The 16,843-nt window shown below is 43.0% G+C and overlaps 1 protein-coding gene across 1 annotated transcript in view; it reads right to left on the reverse strand.

The window, feature by feature from the left end:
- Nucleotides 1-7,366, reverse strand: part of tln1 (talin 1) — a 153,233-nt gene extending 145,867 nt beyond the window's left edge. Inside the window, exon 1 of the mRNA XM_036133598.1 lies at nucleotides 7,181-7,366. The gene's annotated coding sequence lies outside the window, so the exon portion shown is untranslated. The remainder of the gene's footprint in view (nucleotides 1-7,180) is intronic.
- Nucleotides 7,367-16,843: the final 9,477 nt, after the last annotated feature.

The raw sequence follows: 16,843 nt of genomic DNA on the forward strand, positions 1-16,843 counted from the left end.
CAGGAACCGGTTTTCGATTCCCATCCCTACACAGAACTAGAGGACGGACTTTACAGGTCCAACCTAGGGCAGCATCTGGACACGTTTCTGTTGAAGATGGGTCAAAAACCAGCTGGAAAAAAAACGCCCAAACCAGGGCTGCAGGAACAGAGGGTGATATTTTTAACATATTTCAGTTTGTTGTGAACTCCTTAAATTGTCCTGGTCAGCTCATATTTCAAAAGAGGAACTATTTCTCAACATATTGGTAATTATCTGTAACAACCCATGATGGCTTATATTCTAGCAGTGACAAACAGGTCATCTAACAGTCTTTTGACCTTCTTTAGCCCTGTGCGCAGGACAACAATCCATTTAAAACGGGATTGTTTTTCTGTTTCTTTCAACATGTCCACATGACAACTTTTTGACAGTGACCTCCATGCACACCACTAGCAGAAATGCTGAGAACCGTAATTTCCCTGCCATGCCACTAGTAGGCGCTATGGTCCTTGAAACTCAACATGCGGATGCATGCAAAAAAGGCGTTGCGAGTAAATAAACCTTCATAATAGATGGAACCTAAAGGTTTCTATGGACAAACGATGAGGATCTACTGTTGCTTCACGTATAATTTTAAAAGCACCACTAAAGTTTTTAAACTACAGTGGCCGTTATGCTGATTGCTATTATACTGTGCCACGGGTCCCCATACAGGCAGATTGGGTTGTTCCTGTGTAGACAACAACGGAGGCTGGGATGTTTTTGAGCCCTTCCACTCTCGAACCTGTTTTGAAATCCTGCTGAAGACATACGGCAACAGTAAAGATCACAACTTTTCTGCTTTATCCCAAAAAAAAAAAACTGCTGTGTGCACAGAGTCTTTAATCTGCATTTTAATGCATCTGTCTGCAAGTCAGTAGATCTCACTATGTTTGTATTAGTGTCTGGGTGTAGCAGAAAAGCACACGGCAGGCTACAAAATAGAAAGAATAAGAAATGCTGTTGGAATGTGTGAGTCATGGACAAACTCAACTTGTAGACCAAATGCTTTGAGCAATCAGCAAGACTAAATGTAGCCATATTAATGCACCATTTATCTGGTTAACATATTTAAAGAGAGACTTTTGAACACAAACACATGACAGATGAACTAAAAAGAAATGGAGCAATAAAACTGTGACAATAAATGGGAATCCGTCAACATGTGAACTGGCACAAGACCGCAAATCTTTTATGAGCCGATGTGGCAAGTGAATTTCTCCAATGTGAGATCAATAAAGCCCATCTTATCTTATAACTATCAACAAGGGAAGGCTCCATCACTGCACTTCTTGAAAAGAAAAACTAAAACTGTTTGCCTTTTAAACTGAAGCTTTTAGTGATGGTCTGAAATATAAACAAAATACATGGTAATAAAGCCACAGAGAAACCAAGAGGTCTATCAAGAACAATCCCAGCCTGATTTCTCCTTGGCATTCCAGTCTTCCTGCTGGATGAGCTGGTCCCATGTCGGACATGCGGTCCAAATCCAACTAGGGAATTGGGTCCTGTGAATGGATGCCGTTTTTGCCAACGGAGGTAATCCAGAACAGTATGGGATGAAACTACACCTTAAGACGAGAGCACAATGAAGCTGGAGAAGGTTGGTTCATTCTACTTTATAGAGCAAGTGAAATTAAATTAGTAACGATCAGATCCATGCTTCGTTAACTTAATGTGACAATCACTTACTAAAGCAGATTCAGTCCTCTTTCAAAGAATCCAACTATGATTTTAGTTTGAACTGAAAATTGATGCAACAGGAGCACAGAGTTGCCAGAACAAAGGACCGCTCACCTCACAAGCTTGGAGCAAAGTTAGGCAGAACTTTCTGTAATCCATGACAATTAAAGACGAGCTGCAGTCAGATTAGAGGACGAACCGGGACCGGAAGAACCTTATCTTTGTGCAGATTCCTGTTTTCATTTTACATTGTGTTTTTGAATGCGAGAACAACGCACCACTCACTGCATAATGTCTTTTATACATTTGTTACGTTTAAGTAACATTAAAAGGCGTGTATGGATCCTGCATATGTAAAAACCCAGATATGTAGAATCCAGATGTGATTCAGTCTAGAACAATCCATACCCTTCAAATGCTAAAAATGTGGTCACATTTGGGTCCAACATACATACAGTCCAACTCAATACTAATAGTATTAATACTGGTAGTTGTACAGTAAAATCAGTCAAATCAAAAGCAGTTCTGCCCTAAACCTGCAAAGACAAGCCATTGTCTGGGCTGCAGACTCACAATAAGCATCAAAGGTTTACCATCGGGCGACAGCAGCATAGATGTTAGGGAGTTTGTCCTGCACTTGGTGGGTTGCCGGTTCGACCCCCACACTCTGAATGTGTCAGTTGCTGTTTTGGGGTCGTCGGACTTAATGAAAGCGCTGTACATGTGCAAGCCATTTACCATTCTGACATTGCAGCAGTCCCTCATGCTGAGCAACAGAAAAAAAACAGTAACTTATCAAGAAAGGCCGCCAGCAAAACCCAGCCCAGTAGCAGTGACTGCCTGGGGCTCATAAATCCCAGGTCAGGCCAGCGTCATGGAACTCAGATGCTAAAGTCTTACACATTAAAACTATTTTAGAAAATTACTAAACATCTCTGGCAAATGACACATTTTAAAGCACAACTGCTGTGAAGAAGCTGGACTTGGCTGAGGTCCAGCGATGTCATCCTTAAGTGGAGCCAGACCATGATAGTTGATGGTTAAGAAATAACCATGGCCCAGGCATGCCAGAACAGGAACATGAAACAGTCCAAATGGAGTCTGGTGTGGGATTATTTACAACAAGGATGCAAAATCCACTTTATTAGGTTTTGTTTTGAACTATAAACACTCAAAGTTCCCACCATTGCAGCACCATTCAGCCATGCTGCATGGTGGAGCAGCATCAGCTTCTCAACCAAAACTCACTGATGAGCTGGGAAGGAGAGGATGTGATGACAGAAGTGTAGGGCATCACGCAAATATGTATAAGATAATAGAAAACACGGTTGATGGAGAGGGTTTTCAATAATGTTTCACATATTTCATTCTATACATCTTATTTGTTCCCATTCAGTAACCTAATAGGTTCCAGTTTTGATATATTTTACAAAAGTCTAAGTTTAATAATGTTTGAGAGAACCACAATGTTCTGTTTATTCAGTCAATATTTAATACAGGTGGCATGATAAATTGTGAATGATGTTTATTTTTTAATTCAGCATATTGTAAAACAAAAAAACTGGCCCTTCATGTTATTGAAAGACTCTCCTGATGCAAGAGAAAACCAGGTCTTAAAGAAAATGGCTGCTTATAAATTAGTTGTTAGTCCATCAATCAACTTTAGATTAATCCATTAATCGATTATTTTTATCCCTACGCTGCATCAATGATGCTGGGTCATTGAATTTTCAGCAATTCTACCTCCTGACCAACCATGTGGCGACAGAGACTCAAAAAGAGATCAGACAGCTGGTAGTAGGACGTGTGTTTGCAGTAAAAACAAGACAAACTGAAGTGTCTAGTGGAGCGTTACAGGAGCCACAAGGAAGGGTCAATTCAGTTGGATACTTGCAACAAAATGGTTTAAAAGGATGTGAAGAATTAGCTCTGCTAACTGTAGAAAATCCAGCACATGACAATCCTTAGATAGAAGCCAACTGGACTTCTCTGGTTTTATTGAAGATGTGTTTTCTACTTAAGGAACTCGGGCCCCTATCACGCTGAACACTGAAATCTCTTTTGTCTGAGGGGTATAACTGTGTCTTTTCCATACAGCAACCCAGCACACCATTAGAATAAATCTAGATTTAACACAAGCTTGTAAAATTGTGTCTCAATCCATCTGAACTCGCATGATAAATAAATGCATGCACTTGAAATGAACAATACCTGTTGGTAAATACTTGATGCAGGTTTGCTTGGTACTGCATGAATTCCTCCTAACGACCTCACGGTTTCATATGATCCCAAAAAAACAGGCTTCTCCTAAGACAGTCAGACTGAACTTGCCAGGTACCTGATCTGGTTTGCTTTTCAAATAAATCACATTCTAACGCTGGAGTAGTAGCAAGATTTTAGTCGTGGCCAAATATGGCTGAGTTCTAACAACAGCCCATCTAGTCCAGTGCATTGGAATGAAAAGCTGCTTTCCTTTACTGGTGTGATACTGGAAGTAGCTCCTGTCACCACACTGAGCAACCTCTCTTCTCAGACACCTACTTTTTCTTCACTCAACTCTGCAAATGTCCTTTGGTTTTTCAACTAAGAGTCTTCTACGCTGTAGATACATGCCGTGTTCACACACTGCCGTAAGATCAGCACGTTTAAAGGCTGCTTATATGGACGTCATAGCAACAAGGTGTGCGTCAGGAAATTTAACAGCTCACACAGACTAGAAGGGACAAAACATTTGGTATCAAATGTAATCAGATGACTGTTAAGTGACACTATACATAAAAAAAATGATGAAAGAAAAAAACACTGTGGCCATGCCTCAAAAAAGGCATCTCTAAAGAGTCTGCATACCAAAAACATGTTGACACAAGCTTAAAACCTGAGACAGTCCCATTTTTTACTTTTCCTGAGTGGGTGAGCATTTAGCACTTAATCCATACCTAGGATCATGGCTGTGTGATATTCTGCTGGATGTATTGAACTGAGCTTCTACATTGTTGCAGTTTCCATTTTAGTCTATATGACTGCATACGTTGTGTCTATTAGACAAGCTGGTTTTAACACCCAACGAGGAAGAAACAACAACATATAGTGCTTCACCTTCCAGTGCATTATAATTATGCTCAAAAATATCTGATACCAGAATCAAAATAATGGAAGAGTCCGGTTGCACTTGCACTGTCCATTTACATAACGCCAATGGTATTCTCAGACAACGGCACACTTAGAAAACGGGTTCCAGAGTGTAGAGGCTTAAAAACGGCCCGGTTTCTGGGTGCCGTGCAAACAGGACAAACTGAATTTTTCTTACAGGGAATCCATGGCTCATGCGCAGTATGACAGAAATCAATAAAAATAACATTACAGCAGCATAAAACCTTAGAAACCACAGAAGAAGAAAAAAAGGCTGGTAGAATACCATTTCGCCTCCTGACTCTTCTAAATATAACCATAGCTAGGCCTGGCTGGAATTGAGTCATTTTAAGCAACAGATGAACCTCGTTGTCTGTCCATTGAAAAGCTCTACTCTCTGACATCTAACGTTTATTAGGCTACGTTCACACTTAACGCTCAAATACGATTTTTCGCAGAAATCTGATTTTTTTTTTGGGGGTGGCCGTTCATACTTCTATGAAATGTGACGGCCATCATACTCCTGTCTGAACGGTTTAATGCACACAAAGCAGAAGGAGACGTCACACAGCAGCGCACTGTTTGCACAAGTAATGCCGGATGGAATTGTTACTAGAAGGGTTCAATAAAGTTTTGTTCAAAAACGAGAAATTCTGATGGCAAGTTTTTAGGTTGATATTGGGTCAAAAACAGAAGGAGAAAAAGCTAAGCTGTGGGAATGGTCTGGAAATGAAGTGCAGTGTGACAGGACTTTTTAGCTGGCTCTCTGATAACAGTGCTGTAGGGCTTCTTCTTAGTGCTCTTAGCTTTGCATAATAAACCCAAGTGAGCGAACGCTTGTCACCAGTCCACAAAAGACGCCTGCAACTCTTATTCAGTCAAAGCGCAGTTATCAAGCCACTTCTAAGTGGTGACTTTGTAACCAGATCATTTGCAAAACACATTTGGCATGTCCACTGTTTTGGAATTTGGCGTGGAGCTATATATGGTGCTTTGCAGCCAAACATTGAATCCGTTCTTTGCAAAAACTGAAAAAATTAAAAATAAAATATGGAAAACGAATTGTAATAATTCCGCACAAAGGGGCAATAAAACAAAACAGGCTGGGCTCAATGGTAACCTTTCAGAAAATATGCAAATCACATCATCTGTGGCCATAGACAACAAAACAGCTGAACTATAAATAATAATAATAATAATAATAACAATAATAATAATAATAATAATAATAGGAAGGAAAAAAATAAAGAATATTATTCACACTGTGTAGTTGTTACTCGTTTTCCACATGTCATGGCGGGTGGTGGTTCTGTGGCTGAACTGGGACAACATGGGATCTTGAGATAACCATTAGATATTTTGGGGCAAAAAAAGTTTTAAGAAATAAAGAAAATCCAATTCCAACAACAGGCCCTGGCAGATGGTCAGTGTCCCACAGATGCAACTAGAACCAGTTTGGAAACGTTTCTGGTTTTTAAATTTTAAGTAAAAGTGAGCAGGTGCTGGGATCCGAAGTCAAATTCCTTGTGTGTGCCCTCAGACTTGGGGAAATAAAGTTGATTGTGATGTGACTTATTGAAGAGAGAACGTAAAGCAAAGCTCCAAGTCTGAATGGAGCATGCTCTGTAGTCTCCAATCTGATCTATGATGCACTGAACGGAAATCACTACAGCGCTCCATAAAACCTCCACACCAGATTAACCTTTGGATTCAAACTAGCCTTCTAACCCATTATAAACCTCTAAGTACTGGAGGATAAACCTGTGGATGAAGTTCCTTTTTTGCAGCCTGGGGCTACGTTTCTGCCGCGCCTGCTTCAACACGCCCAACAATCAGAGCCGAGCAGCACAATGAGGCAGGAGCTGAACTTGCGCTGCAGCTCATAAAAGGCACCGTGAGAGCAGAGAGAGCAGAGAGAGACAGAGAGATGGGCGGGCTCAAAGGCCAGAGCTGCTTTCAAACACGGAACCTTCCCACAACTGCCCAAAAATAAAAGTACAACCAGACAGCCGAGCAAGCTGCCGCAGCAACGGCCTGAAAAGCCCATATCTCCCGGTGTGTGTGTGTGTGTGTGTGTGTGTGTGTGTGTGTGTGTGTGTGTGTGTGTGTGTGTGTGTGTGATGGTGGAGCGGAGGGCTCCGTCTATGTGGCGGGTGGGACTTCAGAGCCGTTTCCTCTCCGTGTTTTTAAGCTAACCTGGCGCTATTAAACGCGACATTTCGTACCGTCCCTGGATGCCGCAGGTGTGTCAGCTTTTGTTTGCTAAAGTTTTGCAGCTGCGGCTTTCTGGTGACGTCAGGAACGTCTTGCCTGGAAACTTTAGAAAGTTAGAAACATTCCCTCTGACCTGAGCGCCTCGGTCCAGTCCCGTCGACGGCTCTTCGAGCGAAGAAGTCACGAACGCTGAGTTTGTTTCGACAGAATAAAGTTTTAAACCAGGGGAAAGGCCCAAAGCGACGTTTTCTCTCCCCTCCTTATCCGCTCCGAACTGGGCTGCTGTTGACTGAGACTCCACCCTGCTTGTCTACGCACAGAGGGCGGGCGGGCGGTGTTTTTCCGGCCCCGGCCGGCCGGGCGGCCCGTTACTTCTGCTCATGTTAGCTTATTAGTAAACCACTAATGAGCAGCTGCTGGCCTGATAGCAAAGCTCCACCAACTGACTGCAGGGCGGAGAGCTCCGCTCAGACCCGCTTCATGACTGCGGACCTACGCCCGCCACTCGTTTTTTACTAATTAGAAGTGATAACGGTGTGGCGCGAGAACAGTTAGCGCGTGGACAGATGAGCAGCAGCACGAGCACCAACAGAGTTACACATGAATGCCCTGCCCTGCCTGCCTGGCTGGCTGGCTGGAGTTCCTCTCATCAGTGTGTAGTGTGTACACGCAGGCAGCCTGTTGCCCGTTACTCGCTTCCTGTTCCGTTTGCTGTGCAGAACGGGAAGTGGGTGACAGCCCGTCTACTGACAGAAACATGCTCACCGCTTCTCCAATCTGCAATTCAGTTTTTGTCTCTGTAACGTGCATTGAAGGCGTTAAAGGTCCTGACAACTTTTCGCTTTCAGCTTTTAAACTCAGAAGTCGTCGTCTTTGGACATAGAGCTACTAAGCAAACTGCTGGCTGTCACTTCCTCTGGATGGCAGAAACTTGGCCTCCAGTCTTAACCTTGGTGTTATATGTGACCAGGGCATATCCTAAATGCTGGTGCAAGAGTTCTGATGACAATTAAAAGATTATATTTCTCCAAATTTAGCTGCACTTCATTTGGTTCCCTAATTCAGAATAGAATTTAAGTTTCCTCTTTTACATCTACGGCCAGTTTCACACACAAGATGTAAGGCCAGTCCCAGACTATGAGCTGGTTTAACTCAATCCGTTGCTCAATAGTTGCATTTTTAGTCTCTTCTGTATTATACAAACTCAATCCCAAAAGGTGGATCAATTCAGAGCTACTTTGTGACTAATTTGAAGCTTAATTTCATCCTGGAAAGAGGTTGAACCTCTGCTTGGTATTTCTTTTGTGTGTGTCCTGTCTGGCAATAAGAACTGTTGTCTTAATGCCAAAAAGAGCCCAACAGATTTTACTTTCACAGGTGGGTTCTCTCTGGGTACTCCGGCTTTCTCCCACAGTCCAAAAACATGACTGTTAGGTTAATTGTTCTCTTTAAATTGTCCTTAGGTGTGAGTGTGTGCGTGAATGGTTGTCTGTCTCTCTGTGTTGTCCTGCGACAGACTGGTTACCTGTCCAGGTGAACCCCGACTCTCACCCAGTGAACGCTGGAGACCAGCACCCCCCACGAGCCCATGAGGGATTAAGCGGGTCAGAAAATGGATGGATGGATGGAAGAGGAGCCTAACTGCTTTCACCATATTGCTCCACTTGATTTGTATATGCAACAAGCTTTTTAACAATTTATGCAGGGAATATTTCACATTAAATGGACACTGAAACAGGGAGGTAGAAGAGGAAAAAAAGGAGAGAAACAGATGAGACAAAACGCTTAAAATGGAGAAAAGGTGAAAGAGAAAGAGAGAAAAGGGAAACAACAATACAACATCCTCTGAGTCTGCTGATACCATTCCGTAGCTTCTTCACCTGCAAAGAGAAATATGAAAAGAACAGAAGACCAAGCCGATAAATTATTACAGGTACAAACAACCAACACCTTGATACCCATCCATCCATTTTCCAAACCGCTTAATCCCTCATGGGGTCGCGGGGGTTGCTAGTGCCTATCTCCAGCGTTCAATGGGCGAGAGGTGGGGTTCATCCTGGACAGGTCGCCAGTCTGTCGCAGGGCAACACAGAGAGACAAACAGGACAAACAACCACTCTCACACACACTCACACCTAAAGCCGGGCGTACACTGTACGAGTTTTTCAGTCGTGGTACTTATATACATCTCAAACTGTGCGACGGAACCGCGGGGTTTAAAAAGTTCACCGCTCACGATCTGTGCGGCGCGACACTCGGACGAGACCGGACTGCTCACACTGTACGTCGTGTCCCCTCTGGGACCGCTCGCTGTGGTGGCAGAGGCAGGCGAGCGACGGTAGGTGACAGGGACCCAGAGCAGGGCTTCGAGCCCAGCTCTGGCGAGGCCCGCAGGAGGCACCGGGCGTCGGGGGAACGGAGGGAGAGAGGAGGGACGAGACGCACCGGCGGCCGCGCGGCACGGCAGGTCGCCCGGACCGCACCCCCCCGCGAGCGGAGGAGTGCCGAAACAGGCGGCCAGCGCGTTGCGCGGACCGGACGGCTCGCCCTCCCCAACACCGGCCGGAGGTCGCTTCAGGGACGCCCGCTTCCCTCCCTCCGCTGGCGGGGACGGAGAGAAGGGGAGGGCGCCCCCTCGTAGCTCTGCTTGAACAGCAGGATGCGCTCACAAAAACCTCACGACAGCCGACTGAATTTCAAACATGTTTGATTTTCACCGATCGTCCGATTCCTGATCTGGAGGTAGTCGTGAGAAGCCAGTCCCCCCTCCTCCCCCCCTCTACGATCAAGCTGAAATTCGGCACGATTCAAAAAATGCTCGCACGACTGAAGAATCGGCCCGAAAAGGGGAAAAACTCGTACAGTGTACGCCCGGCTTAAGGACAATTTGGAGAAGCCAATTAACCTAACAGTCATGTTTTTGGTCTGTGGGAGGAAGCCGGAGTACCCGGAGAGAACCCACGCATGCACAGGGAGAACATGCAGACTCCATGCAGAAAGACCCAGGGGTGTACTTGAACCCAGGACCTTCTTGCTGCAAGGCAACAGCCCTACCCACTGCGCCACTGTGCAGTGGGTAGGGCAGCCTTGATACCATTACTAAATATTATACAGTATTATTTAATACGAAATGTGTAAAGTGACAGCTGAAGATAATAAAAGGGGTTTTCTGTATAGAAGTGAATCTGTAATGTCATGTAATTGTGTGTTGTTCTCAAGTGTGTTTAAAAATGAAATTGAATTGAAAACTGGAATGGCCCAAAACGGGGGTGCCCAGCACAGTCCACCCCCCTCTGGAAGGTTGCTGGTGCCAGCGCACCCCATGCACCCCACCCAGAAGCCTCAATGTCCTAAATGCAAGTGTGGGCAGAGGAAGCCACCAGGGGTAAGGCCTACACAATACCCCCCCCCCCCCCCCCCCCACACCCTCCAGATGTCTTACCCCCCAGTTAAAGCCCTACATATATGTGTGTTGTGAGAACATTATAAATTACAGTGTCTAAGATGTATAATAAAATTGGGGTCAGGGACCTCATCAGATAGCGGGACTGGGAAATCCTCCTCTCTCCCCAGTGACACCCCCATCCCCCAAGGTCCTACATGTGTGCCAGCGTGATGCAGCAGGCAGAGGGAGGTGTCCAGGGATGGGGAAGAAAGGACTGGGGAGCATCATGCTCTCCCAGGAAGCCAGCTCCCCTGCTGACTCCCATAGACATTATATATGTAGACGCGTCATTGGGCGGGTTCTGTCTATGCTGCGATGCGTCAGAGCGTCCGCCATCTTAAATGTGGCAAATCTGCAGTTACTCAGTCACTTAAACAGTATCAGAGGGACTTTAATCTCTGAATATACTTTAAGTTTATTTCCGTATCCCTTTAGCTTCCTTCTCCTGAATTTATTCTCGTAAAGAATAAAAATATTTAAAATAATCTAACCTGGCCCTATTACTCCAGGAGTGAAATAATTCTGCAAACTGTGACTATTCTGGAAATGTTCCCTCTTAATTCTCATAATATGACGTTTATAATGTTTATATGACGTCATAACATTGCCACATTTCTGTTTTTTTTTTTTGTTTGTTTTGTTTTTTACTTTATTGTCCTGGGTCTTTTTTTCTCATATTATTAATTTTACCTCTTTAATACTCCCCCAAAAAGTCTGTTCCTAAAGGTTCACATGTGACACGGTTTTATAAAATAATGAAGACCACAAAGTTCAGATTTAAGAAATTGATCCTTATATTCATAACACACACACACACACTATATATATATATATATATATATATATATATATATATATATATATATATATATAAATATAAATAAGGCAGATACAAGTAGTGAAATCAGCCAGAATACATTTCCATGCAGCACAGGAATGAAGCATCTTCTCTGATCCACGTTCACAATAACAGAACTCAACCTTTTTTCTGCCACATACAATATGGCGGTGACGTTGACGTGCGAACCTGCGCCCGATGACGCGTCTACGTATATATGTCTGTGGGCACCCCTATTCTCCGAAAACCCACCTGGAGAGGGAACCTGTGCTTAGTATTACTAAAGGGAGCACAGACGGTTTGGCAGCGTAGAGGATTTGAGTTACAAGACCAATGACTAAATGAAGTCCCACATGCACTATGGCAGGGATCTTCCTTTCAATGTCCGATGTCCTGTAACTCTTACATGTGTCTCTTCTTCAACACACCTAAGTCAAATAATCAGGTCATAAGCAGGACTCAGGAGAAGTTGACTGCATAATGAGGAGGCCACGCAGTCATTTGATTCAGGTGTGTTTTCATTCCTCTTCCTCAGGACCCACTCTCCTGCATGTTTTAGATGTGCCTCTGCTCCAGCACACCTGAATCAAATGACTGCATGACCTCCTCCTCAGTCATCAAGAGCTGAAGAAGCATCTTCATCACTAATTTATTCAAGTCATGTAACGGAGCCAGAACATGCAGAACAGAGGGTCCTGATGACCAGGGGCCCGTTGCTCAAAACATCCAAGATGATTTCATCCGGCTAATCATGATCCGGCTAATTGGGTTCTTCCAACACACCTGTTGTTTATGATTAGTATGGCTGGATTGAGTTATCTGAGATAACTGCGCGTTCATGCGTTTGTTTAAAAGGGGAAATTTATCGATAGTAGAAACATTGATCAGCAACGCTGCTATTGGCTGTTCAGCATGGCCAAAGAGCGCCCACAGTTTTTCTCCCAAGCAGAACACGAGCTTTAATGGAAGGTTATGATTAATTTGAGTCATTAATTAAAACGACAGGGAACACCTCAAAGTCTGCTAAAGCCAGGAGACAAATTAATGCGTAAATACTGTCCATGGTAGATGTTTCTATCACTTTCTACAGTATGTATTTTTGCATTTTAATAATTTCATATTTACTTTGTTCTTTTATATCAGAGCCTCCACGGGACCCACTAGAACATGGGGACAAGTAAAAGTGAAATACAAGAATATTCTACAAAATGGTAGCCTTTAATTATTATACTGTATTTTAAAAAGGCACTTGTTATGTCAAGAGATCCATATTTCAGTGTCATTCCTTAGACACGGGAAGTAAAGGACACGTGCAAACTGGGAATTTTAACAAAAAAAATCTTTATCCATAAAAAATTTAAATTTTCCTTTTCCAAGTCATCCACAGTTTACATGGTCAAAAACTGTATTGCTCCGTGGCTAGATAATCCATCCATAGTTTTTTCTAATACAATATACGGCTCGACAGGAAGCAAGCCTTTCAAAGTAAAACTAAACTTCACAATAAAATGGCCCGAACAAATCTTCTTACTGAATAGGATAAAAATAAAAAGCAAACTATCATACAAATAACTTAAATATTTTCTATTTATGGCTCTAAAACCACTTTTTCCTCTTTAAAAGCCACTGTTAAATGATGTGTGTGTCTGTTTATAACAGCCACCAAGAAAAATCTCTCTACAATTACACTGTCGCGCTGCGCTAAAGTATCCTGTCTATTGCGCAATACGCGATTAATTCGAAAAACTCTGAAATTATTCTTGCACCTTCCGCAACAGGTTGCTGTCGTAAAAATGGACATGGCTACGGCAGACTTCCCTATCTCCTCCGCTTATAAAGCTGTGATCTAATCTTGTTTACATGAAATAAGCCTGTTAGCGAGCAGGCTTAAGCTGGCGCACATGTTGCTATGACAACAAGTCCAGGATGAGTTTCGAAGAACCAAACGATCCAAGATCATGCCTAATCGTCAACAATCAAATCCAGCTAAGTGAGTTAGCGACGTATGAAGAACGGAGCCCTGAGCTGAAAACCAGCGCACTATGGAGGCCAGTCAGAAGAGCACTTTGATGAAATAACCTGAGTTTTTATGAGCAAAATTAGACCAACGGGCGGTGCTCTCACTCAGGTTAATAAGGCTTGACACAGGTGTTGTCATTAGGTGTTCTCCAGGGCCATTCAGACTAAAACAACTGTAGCTTTGTTTATGCAAGATGCTTAAGTGCCCAACGTTAACAAATCCAGGTTAGGTCTAGTCCTGGCTTACTCTAACCATTGTCTGTAAAACCAGCCCATAAAGTCCTTGATATTCAAGCCCCAACTTTTAGAAGCAATGTGATTGTTATGTATGGTCTCAACAAAGAACTTTTTTAATGGGTGGCAGAAACTGCTGAGCTATGTATAGTAATGCTGCAGTAGAGTCAAGCAGCTGGAGAACATGCTGATCCCTTTTCATCATGCCATTAGTTTCTCCAACTAGTCCTGTATTATGCATTATTTACTACTATTGCTTCTAATTTAACATTTTCTCTCTACGTCAAAGCTTCTGCCATCTGGTCCAGTGTTTCTGTGCCTAACTGCGACCATCAGCTGGGCTATTGCTGTCAGTCTACCATTTCCATGTGATACAGCTGGCTCCGGCTTTCTGTTTAAAAGTGTCTCTTTTCTGGACATAGCCTGATGGAGGAGCTGCTGTTAAAACCAACTTTCTGGAAATTAAATTAAAATGGACAAATTGAAGAGGCTTTTTTGTGAATGAAAGAATAAACTAAAACATGAAAGGAATGAATACAAGCTTCCAGTAGGAAAAGGAGGGCCATCCTGGACAATTTTAACTGAAGGTAAAATATACCCCTGTATGCCCTAATCTACACTAGATGGTGCTGAGGCTTTAGTTTGGTGCTGGCCAGTGATCAATTTAAAGATAACTGAATGAAGAAATGCTTATTTTGACAGTCACCAAAGAGTTGGGGCCAGAGGTAAGGTAAGGGCTAGAGCTCTTCTCAGCCTGGAGGGTCAATCATCAAAGCTGCTCTCTAAACAATTCCCACAGTGACACCTGCTGGACTAAAAGAAGCACTTACAGCAGAGATGATGCTCTGCTCTCTGTTTGCTGTTCAGTGTTTCAGCAAAAACAAATCCCTGAATAGTTATGTGACCCTTCACATTGACATGCCTAGCATTTAACTTATATAAAATGGTTGTTCCTCCTTTAATAAAGGCCACTGGTCCACAATGTTTGCATGATTTCCTTTTAGATGGCCTTGAAATGAATTGATTGAAATTAGATAAGTTGACCTCGCCCATTAGTCTTGTTTGTTCTGCCCAGTAATCTTCTTATACCTTTGTTAATAAAAAAAAAAACTATAAAAATGATTTCAACATCAACAAATATAAATCATTTATCTAGAGTATTGTTAGGCAAGGCAAGGCTAATTTATTTATATAGCACATTTCAGTACAAAGACAATGCAAAGTGCTTTACATGATTAATATATGGGAAAATAAATCAGAATAAAAGCAAGTTGGAATAAAATGTAGAAACAAAATAAAATATGGGAGAATAGAAACTAAAAGCAAACATTAAAAACAGTTGGACTACAAAGTTGAACTAATTATATTTAAAACAGTTTAACTAGAACAGTTGAAGGCTGTAATGATTAGAGGAAAAGGACCCAGAATTCAGCCAGACCAGCAGAGGTTTCTTAAAAAAAGCTCTTTAATTACCAACTCAAAAAACAGGGGAAAAATCCAAACAGACTGTAGAACAAAAAGATGACACAAAAAATAAACAAACAAGCAGGGCAGACAAGGCAGGAACAGGCAGGACTGAATGGCTCAGGTTTCTGGAGGAAAAGGGGTCAAAGATCCAAAAGCAAACCAACAAACAGAAATTTGCAGGAGGAGACTCACCGACATTCAACAAGACAACCTGGCACTGATGTCTGGTCTCAGCAGTTTATATGGAGGTGGAATCAGGTGAAACTGGTGAAAGGTGATTGCAGCATGGGTGGAGTTAGGCAGGTGTGCAGAGTAAGTAATTAGACCAGACATCAGTGCTGAGGCTCAAAACAAGAACAGATCAAAAATTCAAACTTAAACTAAAAAGCTTCTGAAGACATAACTAAAAACAGTAAACAAGAATCTAAACAAGAATCCAGACAAGACAGAACTCAAAAACAGCCAGATAATAAAAAACAGGAGAGAGAAGGAAAACCAAAACTAACATAAACCAGAACAGAACTCAGAATATTACAAAGGCAATCCTAAACAAATGTGTTTTAATCTCGTTTTAAAGGAACTCAGGCTTTCAGCACTTTTACAGTTTTCTGGAAGTTTGTTCCAGATCAGTGGCGCATAGGAACTAAATGCTGCTTCTCCTTGTTTAGTTCTGGTTCTGGTTCTGGTTCTGGTCCTGCAGAGCAGGCTGGAGCCAGAAGACCTGAGTGGTCTGGAGGGTTGATACACTGATAACAAGTCTGTGATGTATTTAGGTGCTAATTCAGGGATTTATAGACTAACAGAAGGATTTTAAAGTCTATTCTCTGAGATCCAGGGAGCCAGAGGAAGGACTTTAGAACTGGGGTTATCAGGATGCAGGTCTCCCTGCTGCACCATGGACAGTTCCAGATCCTTCCACCATCCACTCTGCTGCTTCACTCCATGCTGGATCCGTTTCGCCTGCTGCAACAATCAAGTCTGGACTCATTCCACCTGTCCAACCTCCTATAAGCGCTTCTCAGTTCTGCTGTGGCCGCTGGTTCGTCAACGTCCTTCCTCCGTCTGTTCACACTGCTGATGGATGTTTTCTTTGCCTTGCCTCACATCAAACCTGCCTGAGCTCCTTCCTCTGCCTTTCTGCTAGTGATGGGTCCGGCAACACCGATGCGTCGGCGCATGTGTCGATGCGTGTCCAAGCCACTGAGGTCGAAGCGCGTATCGCAATGGCAAGTCACGTGACCGGTACAGGAACTGATTCGAACTGACTGACGCGCCAAACTGTTTCTGTTCCCTCTAAGCTGTGCGCATGTGCATTCGCGCACAGCATCTGGGTTCAGCGCGCACAGCAAAGCTATGCTGCGCAGTAAATAAAATCCAAGCTGAACTGTAAACAAAATAATAAACCAAGTTATTATTTTATTTTTTATTTTTTTACCATTTTGCAACTCTAGTGTGATGCTGTACCACGGCCCCGCTCAGTGAACGTCAGGTGCTGATCGGAGCGCACCACTGATGGATAGGTTGGACAGACGCCTTTATGGTTGGGCGGGTTGCGCTGTGCGTCTTTGTTCTGAGCGTCGTTTCAGAAAAAACGGCTGATCTACCCTTAGTAGAAAGCTGCTACTCTGAGTAGTTCTACATCATTCTGTCATGCTCAGCGTTTCTGGTTTACTAAAAGCATTGAAAAGACATGATGAAGTGCAGTCAACTAAAGCATTGATTGGCTATATTCAACACATGCATTTAATGACGGGATGGTGTGGGTTGTTGAAATAACTGATTTGTTCATCTTT

The sequence above is a fragment of the Fundulus heteroclitus genome, unplaced genomic scaffold, assembly GCF_011125445.2.
Source record: "Fundulus heteroclitus isolate FHET01 unplaced genomic scaffold, MU-UCD_Fhet_4.1 scaffold_64, whole genome shotgun sequence".
In the NCBI taxonomy this organism is placed as follows: Eukaryota; Metazoa; Chordata; class Actinopteri; order Cyprinodontiformes; family Fundulidae; genus Fundulus; species Fundulus heteroclitus.